Source organism: Syngnathus scovelli, chromosome 19, assembly GCF_024217435.2.
Source record: "Syngnathus scovelli strain Florida chromosome 19, RoL_Ssco_1.2, whole genome shotgun sequence".
In the NCBI taxonomy this organism is placed as follows: domain Eukaryota; kingdom Metazoa; phylum Chordata; class Actinopteri; order Syngnathiformes; family Syngnathidae; genus Syngnathus; species Syngnathus scovelli.
Genome location: NC_090865.1, coordinates 11,924,111 through 11,935,171, shown reverse-complemented (window position 1 = coordinate 11,935,171; position 11,061 = coordinate 11,924,111).

Here is an 11,061-nt window from a genome sequence, read left to right as displayed (position 1 = left end):
CACCCGGGGCAACCAACGACCCAGGATGACTGAGGAGGTACGTCAAACGCTACGAGCGCGGAACTCTGCCTTCAAGTCTGGCAACAAGGAGACACTGAGGACAGCGAGAGCCAACTTGAACCGTGCCATCAGGGTAGCGAAGCGAGACCGCAGTCGAAAAATTCAGGATCGTTTCCACGATGCCAACAACAACAGGAGTATGTGGCAAGGCATACGGGCGATTACAGACTACAAATCTGATTACAGATTACAGACCCCCCCCCCCCCCGCCGGTGGGTGAAGTTGATGCTGACTTTCTAAATGGTCTAAATAACTTCTTTGGGAGGTTCGAGGCACTAAACGGCACTCCAGCAGTGAAAACTGTCCCCCATCAGGAAGAGGAGGTACTCTGCCTTGACTCCGCCGATGTGTAAGACCCTGAGGAGAGTCAACCCCCGTAAGGCCCCTGGCCCCGACAACATTCCTGGGCGTGTGTTCAGGGAATGTGCAAGTCAGCTAGCTGGGGTCATCACAGACATTTTTAACACCTCGCTGGGCCAAGCCACAGTGCCAGCGTGCTTTAAGACTGCCTCCATCATTCCGGTGCCGAAGAAACCTCAAATCACCTCATTTAATGATTACCGACCTGTTGCACTGACTCCGGTCATGATGAAGTGCTTCGAAAGGCTGCTTAAAGGTCACATCGTTTCCAGACTCCCCCCATTATTTGACCCGTTCCAGTTTGCCGACCGGCAAAACCGCTCCACTCAGGACGCCATCTCCTCCGTTCTTCACCTGAGCCTGGCTCACCTGGAGGAGAAGAACACCCATGTGCGGATGCTGTTCCTGGACTTCAGCTCAGCGTTTAACACCATCATCCCACAGCATCTGGTAGGAAAATTGGAACACCTGGGCTTCAACACCCCCCTTCGCAACTGGGCTGCTAGACTTCCTCACCAACAGTCCTCAGTCAGTCCGGGTCGGACAGAACACCTCTGATGTCATCACCCTCAGCACAGGCTCCCCTCAGGGCTGCGTCCTGAGCCCCCTGCTGTTCACCCTGATGACACACGACTGCGTCCCCAGGTTCACCACCAATCACATCGTGAAGTTCGCAGACGACACAACGGTGGTGGGGCTCATCAGAGACAACAACGACCTGGACTACAGAGAGGAGGTGGAGCAGCTGGTGGGCTGGTGCAGAGACAACAGCCTGATCCTGAATGTGGAGAAGATGAAGGAGATCATCGTCGACTTCAGGAAAAAACAGCCTCACCACGCTCCACTGATCATCAACAGCTCAGCTGTGGAGGTGGTCAGCAGCACCAAATTCCTGGGGGTCCACATCACAGAAGACCTCACCTGGACTATGAACACTACGGCACTGGTCAAGAGGGCACAGAAGCGCTTGTACTTCCTGCGGAGGATGAGGAGAGCCCACCTGCCCCCACCCATCATGAGGACGTTCTACAGGAGCACCATAGAGAGCATTCTGACAAGCTGTCTCTCTGTGTGGTGTGGAGGCTGCACCGCCTCCGATTGGAAGAACGTGAGGAGAGTGGTGAGGACAGCAGAGAGGATCATAGGGGTTCCTCTTCCCTCCATTCAGGACATTTCATCTCAGCGCTGCATGTCCCATGCCCGTAACATCATCCATGACCCATCACACCCCCACCATGGACTGTTCTCCCTGCTGCCCTCTGGGAAGAGGTTTCGCAGCATCCGCTGCAGGTCCACCAGGTTCTGCAACAACTTTTTCCCTGCTGTCATCAGACTGTTGAACACTAGAACTGTTGAGCTCTAAACTGAACTCTGCATCACACATTCACAGAACTGTACTTTATGACACTACGGACCTCTATCTTGCACTATCTCGCACTACCAACTTTACTGAACTTGTATAAACCCTTTAAATAGAAGTTTAATACATGGTTTAGCATTCCTCTGCACACTCTTGAATACTGTTATGCCTACTTGCACTATTGCATAATTATCACTGCTACTATATATATATATATATATATATATATATATATATATATATATATATATATATATATATATATATATGTATATATATTGTCATGTAACATGGGGGGTAAAGGTGGTGCAAATGGTAAAATATGGATTGTTCACAGGAATAAATTGGCAGAGCTGAAATTCCAAATTTGTCCAAAAGATGGCGCCAGACCAAAACATGAGACCAAAAAGGGGCCACAATAAGCTAAACTAGTTAAAATAGAAATAAAACAGGAACACGGTGTCGGATTGTGAGTCACGCATGGAAGCACAAATGTGATTTTTACTTTTTGATTTCTTTGCTTGGCTAAAAATGTATTCTGTAACAGCTTAAAGCAATATTGTTAGTCAATTTGGTCAAGAGGCCCGCCACTATGAGAATAGTGGCGTGACATAAATTGTTTAAAGAAATAGATCAAAGGTTTCGATTTTTATTTCAGAGTTAATTGAAGCGTAACTTTAAAAAGTTATTTTCATGAAACAGGAAGTGAAGAAAAGGGGAAGTGAAAGGCTTCACCAGGGGCTAGCTGTACATTGGTGGAAAGTAATGCATGGTCAAGGCGGAAACATCTGCTGAAGGACAGCAGGTGTACGAGCGTGGGAAAATTGTCCAAACCCTATACAGCGTGGGAAAACTGACCAAAATCTATAAGGCGTGGGAAACTAGGCGGTCTTACCCTATAGAGAGGATATAGGTACCAGACAAGCCTATAAAAAGTCCTGCAGGAGCAGCTAAGAGGCTTTTTCCCCCAAATAATACGTGAAGAAGCCCAAAGGAGCTTCAAGATTTTTCCAGAATCCCGGGATCTTTGTGTGAGACGCAGGATCGCTGGTCCGAAATTAACTTGGATTTACTCCAAAAAATTGGACTGGACAACTTTACAGGAGAAACTAGGTGAGAGAAAACGACTTTTATTTATTTTAGCGAGAGTGGGGAATGTTAGAGATTTGCTCACTCCAACTTATTTTGCAAGAACCACACGGGAGACAAGGCAAGTTCTTTTAGACACCTGCAGGTGGAGAGATCACTCGCTACAGGAATGAAATCTAAAAGTCTCCTCCCTGCAAGGGCATATTTATTAGGAGGAACAGAGTGGGGGTGGGAGTGGACAGGTTTGGTGAACCCCCGGCCTCTGATAAGATCAGAGCAGGGGGTGTTTTACACTGTTGTGGGAAACAGAACAACTTTGATTGCTTCCCCTGCAGCTGGTCAATCAAGCAGAGGAAGCAACCACTTCATCTTACTCTGCATTGTGAGGGCAAGACAAGATTGATTTAATCATTATAGTCTATATTCCAACATAATCCTACGATAAAGATAACCTGGAAAACCCTAACATTTCCCTCCTGTTTTATCATATGATTATGTCACCCCAAACAACAAAGACAAGCAAGAAGAAGAAAAAAAAACACATATATGTATATACGTATAATGAAGAAAGTAGAATGGTAAAAATAAAAACAACAAACAATGATAGCAACACTTTCCAGTGAAGATGAGGCATTACCTCAATACCCCAGATCAAACTTATTGTGTAAGCGAAAAACCTGCTGGCCAGATGTCATTAGCAGGAAAATTCTTACACGGCCCCTGTGCCACAGGCGACCAGAATGCTATCAATAAAAAATAAAAAGAAAAACACAGAAACAGTACATCATTGTATCCATCACTTGCGAAGCATATTTGATGATCAAATCAACAAGTTTCCGTAAAACATGCTCAACAGAACAGCATCTACGCAATCCACGTCTCATTATCATTATCACATCTGCCACGCCTAAGAAGTTGTATATGTGCTCGTGTTTTCGTCAGCTGATGATGTTCTAGTCTGTAGGTGTGTTCTGTCACACACACTGGCGCACACACTCGTGTCCAGTTGGCAGGCTGCATCGGACAACTCTGGTGACCAAAAAACCATGATCCGTTCTGAACAGGCACGTGCACTCATAGGATGCAGGTGAGGCAGTGCTTCTGAAACTCTGGATGAAGTAGGTCCCGTCCGATGGTGCAGCCATGTCGGTAGTAGAGCCCTTACACCTTGAAAACGGCTCTCTCATCCTGGCACACAGCGGTGATGTCCAAAGCTCCCATCCAGTTTCCTCCTGGAGAGCAGTCGTCGTTAATGCAGACGTGGGTCTTGTTACCTTGGATGTAACATGTGTAATTCACTCCAGCTGGTCTCTCCGTGTAGGCCACTTGTGGTATTGTTCATCCTCTAACAGTCACATTGAGATTTGCCCAGAAGTGTTCATCATAGGCACCGTCTGCAAGTCCAGAGTGGGATGGGTCGGCATCACTGATTGTGACTGCTCGGCGTTGATATCCAACTCCTCCCATGGATGCCATACGTTTCGCTTCAGTGACATTCATTGCTCTGGCCTCCAAGCGAACTTGCGTGGAGGAAGGGGGGAGTTTCGAACACACATAGCATCCCTCCTGTGTGTGAGCTCTCACAGTGAACCTGACATACCGGTACCAAGTGTTGGTTTCGTATGGGTTTCTGGGGTCCCATGACCAGTCTTCAAAGTTCTCATCATGTGACCATCGTTTACCACGGGCAACATTGTCATTTGGTCTGTTCAGATGAGTCAATAGACCATAGCACGCTCCAACCACAACGCAGCAGAGGATCCATCTGGCATATGGAGCCCCGTTGCTACTAGGATGGCAGAGACACCGGGACATCCCCTCGCCTAGCGGAGTGGGGATCGATGAATTCTTCACCAACATTGAGACGCCTCACCCTAAACGATGGGGCCCCTTTGTAGTCAGCCTTCCCCACCACTCCGAATTAGGGGTCCAGCACTCTCTGCAACTTGCAGTGGCTGAGGTGAATCCAGCTGGGCCGTTGAGAAATTTTTACCGCCGTGGGAGTAGCAAGAAAAACTTGGAACGGTCCCTCCCACCGCGGGCTGGCCCAGTTCTTTCTTTTGATGACCTTGATGTAGACCCAGCCTCCTGGATTGATGGGGTTGTCGACCTGTGAGGAGGAAAGATCAGGCGCCAGTAAATTTGTCTTTGACACAGTTTGAGCGTCCTGATCATATAATCTGCCAAGGACTGCTCTTCATCTGTTGTTTGCAACTCTCGTAGTTCTTATCGTTCTTATGTTCCTGTTAGCCTGCAATTGTCCAAATCAAAAATGTTTTCTTTTAACTGTCTTTCTTTTGAACCTCTAAATCTCTCGTGTTGCTAACCTATCTACACCAGAACAAAAAATTTACCACAGTATAACACCAAATGTATTCGAAAATTCATTGTCATAAAGTGTTGTATTATTACTATCTTCCACTATCTGTCCTACTCACACCCCCCTTTTGAGGCTTGGCAACGCCCATGCCTCACACCTTGACAAACTTTTTGGGAGAATGTGTTCTTTACTACATACGATTCCATCATCATTTAATTTGACTTTCTTTCCAAAACGCTTCTCAATTTCTCAGTTCACACATCTTCTACATGTGTTACTGGTTCTCCAGTTTTTTTTTTTTTTTTTTTTTGTAGTTAATTATCAACCCAAAAGCTACGTGTTTCTTTCTAACATTCAACCTGCTCAAAATCACTCTTTCATCAAAGTTGCTCTACTAATTTTCCATAGTAGTCGCCAACAACTTCAACCATTCAACCTGTAATTTCTTTTCATTCAGGCTATCATTCATCAATGTTCATTTGCATCTCACACACAGTCTCCAAAAAGGAGTCTTTCTATCACATTGGTCCCAATTCATCCAAGCTCACCACACAACATTCATATATCATTTTCAACTCAGGTTTCCTGGTAGAACAATCCACCAATTCAAAAAAAACTTAACTAAAACAAACAATTGGCAAATTAATCTGAATTTTTTCTTTGTTTTTAAATTTGAAGAACTCAATCTCTCAGATTTAGCTTACATTTAGAATTTTGTATAATCTTATAACACAACCAATCAATTATTCCTATTAAATATAGCATTGCAAAATCTTAAATTCACAATTTAGCTTCTTCCAATTCCTGAAAGCATGTTCTGTCTTTTTTTTTTTTTCTTCGAATTTCTCATGTGGGCTCGACACTTAACATGCACTAGTGTGGATTAGTTTCTGCTTGCAAACAGATTTCTCTCTTTTTCCTCTCATTTTTATCTTTCAAAATCATTTCTGTTCTGCGGTGCAAATTGGATAGACCACAGTCTAGCAATTTTTTTATACTAAAACTTTAGCCAATGTTCATCATTTTAACATATATGCACACACATGCACAGCTCTCGCACGCAAAAGGTAGTTCCCAGCACCAGTGATTCGTCACAGGCTGGCCATTTCCTGTGGTCGATCATGAGCTGGTCCCTCCCATGCACACGAGGACAGCACATTCTAATTTTATTTATTTATCTTCTAGAAGCAAGTTGCATTTCTTTACCACTTGAACTCTCAACTTCCTTTCTACTCCATACTTTTTCTTCCACTTCGGCATATATTGCATACAATTAAGAAATCTACTCGCCATATACTTCTCATCTCCGTTAAGAGGTAAAGATTTACCGTTTTTATTTCCCATCTTAATTCTAGTAGTTTTAGGTTTTACAATTTCTTTTTCTCAAAAATATTATTATTATTATTATTATTATTATTATTACTTATTTATTTCTTTGAGGATCCTCAATGCAGGTTTAAATTGACCTTTCAACAAATTACTAGCCTGTTTTATTGCCATGGATCAACGCTAGAACTGCTTCTTAGTCAATTTATCCTACCAGTCACACACTCAATCACACAAACTCCAGCGCTTTTTTAGGCCTATCCAGGGATGGGTGTAAAACCCTCCCAAACAGCTTTGGAAAAACGGACAAAAGAAAAAATCTACGCCCTTCTTCAATTAAGAAAAAGAAGCTCTGTTTTTCTTAGCCCGTTTCTTCCACTGGGACTTGAACCCAAGCTGTTCTTTGGCTTGGAAAAACATACAAAGAAAAATCTACGCCCTTCTTTGATTAACAAAAAAGAAGCTCCGTGTTTCTTAGCACGTTCCTTCCACTGGGACTTTAACCCAAGCCAGATCCCTCAGCTCGGAAAAACAGACCAAGAAGAGTCTACACACTTCTTCGATGAACGAAAAAGAAGCTCTGCCTTTCTTAGCCTGTTTCTTCCACTGGGACTTTAACCCAAGCTGGCTCCCGTGCACCTCTACGTGTTACGCGTTTAACAACACAACACAATTATGGCCTTTAACTTACTTGTCCCCTGGTTCGTTGCACTGCCGGGTCCCGTCAATCCACCTCTGTCAGACGAAGGCAGACCTAAGATGCTGGCCCAGCGAAGAATTTCCTTCCCAGGTCTTTCTCCTCCAGGTCCTCTTAATGGACGCTGGCTTGTCGACAATGCAGCACGTCCTCCTTCGCCGGTCAGATGGTGGGTATGAGGATCCCGGGTTTTGGCACCAAAATGTTAGAGATTTGCTCACTCCAACTTATTTTGCAAGAACCACACGGGAGACAAGGCAAGTTCTTTTAGACACCTGCAGGTGGAGAGATCACTCGCTACAGGAATGAAATCTAAAAGTCTCCTCCCTGCAAGGGCATATTTATTAGGAGGAACAGAGTGGGGGTGGGAGTGGACAGGTTTGGTGAACCCCCGGCCTCTGATAAGATCAGAGCAGGGGGTGTTTTACACTGTTGTGGGAAACAGAACAACTTTGATTGCTTCCCCTGCAGCTGGTCAATCAAGCAGAGGAAGCAACCACTTCATCTTACTCTGCATTGTGAGGGCAAGACAAGATTGATTTAATCATTACATTGTGAGGGCAAGACAAGATTGATTTAATCATTATAGTCTATATTCCAACATAATCCTACGATAAAGATAACCTGGAAAACCCTAACAGGGAATAGTCATCGGGCCGCCGGCCCCCTCGAGGCCAGCCTGTTTCTCTAATTTGGATTTTAGAAGTAAGATCGAATTGATCACTCGACTTTGCTTCCACCAAAAATAGCACGCAGCTGGTATCTACCTTTTCCCTCTTTCATGAACTGTGTTTTGCAATCGAATTGTTCTGGGATTGAATGATTTTATTAACACGGGTATCAGTGAGTGAAATTGTTCGGTTTCTGGAGTAATTGAGATTTGTAATTCTATTTCATGTTTCTTCAATAAATGTGTTTCGTATATTATTTACTTGGTTGTGCTCTGATTTGTACTAAATTTGTGCAATCGATGGTTTGGGGTTGATTTGACGATTTGATTAATGTGCGGGGGGTTATTATGGTATAACATAGGAGTTCCATAGTTCCAAGATGGCGGCGGGTTCCAAGATGGCGGCGCGCACGGACGCAGCGGCTTACGGCTCTCCACGCCAGTGCTCTTTTCTCCTTGCCTATATTTTTTTATTTTCACTCTTTGGCACACTCTGTACTGGGAATCCCAAGTACACTTTCCACTCGCTCACGGACATTGGACACCAAGCACGGATACCTATTTCAAGTGACTTTCACCGCAAGCACAACATCCCAGACGAGATTGCGAGACCGCCGGGGTCTCCGTGGATTGTTGTCGGGTCTGGGAGGCGACGCAGGTGGAGAAGAGAGAGGAAGCAAAAGCGAGGCCGTCGGTCTGGCCTAATGCTAAGGCTACGTAAACAACCGCACAAGCCGCCTCTCCCGAGCCTGTTTCTCTCCAACGCCAGATCCCTGCTGCATAAAATGGACGACCTGGATCTACAGCTCACGGGAAACCACTACGTCCGGGACTGTTGTGTGATTATTATAACCGAAACCTGGCTGCGCCCGGATATCCCCGATGCTAGCATGCAGCTAGCAAGCCGCTCCCTGCTACGCGCGGACAGAACATTGGACTCCGGTAAACGCAGAGGTGGGGGGCTTTGTATGTATGTGCACGAAAACTGGGGCAACAATGCGACCATCGTAGGCAGCCACTGCTGTCCGGACCTCGAGTACATGGCAGTCAGGTGCCGGCCTTTTTTCCTCCCGAGGGAGCTAGCTGTTGTTATCGTCATTGCTGTTTACACATCCCCCTCCCCCACCTCGGGCAATCAGACCATCTGTCCCTCCTGCTCTTCCCTGCCTACACCCCCCTCAGACGCAAACTCAGACCCACCTTAAGGACCATCACCTCCTGGCCTGAGGATGCACTCCACAAACTCAAAGACTGTTTTCAACGGACAGACTGGGACCTGTTCGACCACCAGGAGCTGGGGACACACACAGACACAGTTCTGGGCTACATCCAGTTCTGCGCCAGCAATGTGACTGTGACCAAAACCATCCGGGTCTTCCCTAACCAGAAACCCTGGATGTGCAGCCAGGTCCGCTCTCTCCTCAGAGCCCGCGACACCGCCTTCAGGTCAGGAGACAGAGCTCTGTACAGCGCTGCCAGAGCTGAGCTGAGGAGAGGAGTCAAACGGGCGAAAGCGGACCACAGAAAACGCATCGAGTCCCACCTGTCCAGCAACAATGGCCGCAAGGTGTGGCAGGGCATCCAGGAGATCACCAACTTCAGGGGCAGTGCCGCTCAAGTCGAAGACCAAGGCGCACAGCTGGCAGAGGAGCTAAACAGCTTCTTTGCTCGGTTTGGAACATCCCAGCAGCACTCCCCTGTCCCTGCCCTGCCCCCTCCCCCACCCAGCTCTGACATCACTCCACTCACTGTTCAGGAGCACAAGGTCAGAAAGGTGCTCCTTACAGTGAATCCCAGAAAGGCCACAGGCCCGGATGGGGTCCCCGGCAAGGTGCTGAGGGCATGCGCTGAGGAGCTCGCCCCCACCTTCACCACGATCTTCAACCGCTCCCTGGCCCTAGCAACCGTCCCGCCCTGCCTGAAAAACCTCAACCATCATCCCAGTGCCGAAGAAGTCGGCCATCTCTAGCCTGAATGATTACCGGCCAGTGGCCCTCACTCCGGTGATCATGAAGTGCTTTGAGAGGCTGGTCCTTCAGCACATCAAGGATTATCTTCCCCCACACCTCGACCCCCACCAGTTTGCATACCGGACCAACAGATCCACAGAAGACGCCATCGCCGTAGCCCTCCATTGTGCGGTGAACCACCTGGAGCAGCAGCAGAGCTATGTCCGGATGCTCTTTGTGGATTACAGTTCGGCATTCAACACCATCCTCCCGGACAGACTCACCACAAAGCTGGACACTCTCGGACTCCCCTCTCTCACATGTGCCTGGATTAATGACTTTCTGACCAACCGACTCCAGGCTGTGAGAGTTGGCTCCCGCCTCTCCTCCACCCGTACGCTGAGCATCGGCTCCCCACAGGGCTGTGTGTTGAGCCCCCTCCTCTTCTGCCTCTACACTCATGATTGCAGACCGGCTCACAAACACAACCGGATTGTCAAGTTCGCCGACGATACCACTGTGGTCGGTCTCATCTCCAATGGCGATGAGGTAGCCTACAGAGAGGAGGTCCTGGAGCTGGTCGACTGGTGCTCTGAGAACAATCTCGCTCTGAACACCAAGAAGACAAACGAGCTCATCATAGACTTCAGAAGACACAGCCCTGAGCCAACTCCCCTCTTCATCAACGGCGAGCAGGTGGAGAGGGTCCACAGCACCAAGTACCTGGGCGTCCACATCTCTGACCGGATCTCCTGGTCAGAGAACATCACCACCATCGTCAAGAAGGCTCAGCAGCGGTTACACTTCCTGAGAGTCCTCAGGAGGTACAACCTCAACACCGACCTGTTGCTGACCTTCTACCGATCTTCCATCGAGAGTCTACTGACCTACTGCATCGTAGTATGGTTCGGCAGCTCCACCGCCGCTGACAGGGAGAAGCTGCAGAGAGTGGTGAAGGCAGCCCAGAGGATCATCGGCCGCCCTCTCCCCTCCCTTACGGACATCTACACTACCCGCTGCCTCAGCAGGGCTAAGGCCATCTCAGCGGACAGCTCCCACCCTGGCTCCGCCCTGTTTGACCTGTTGCCCTCTGGAAGACGCTACAGGCAAATGAAGACCAGGACAAACAGACTCAGAAACAGTTTCTTTCCCCAAGCCATAGCCGCCCTCAACTACAGCCGACACTGATGACACTTTCCTCCTGCACTATTACTGCACTTTGTCCGCACT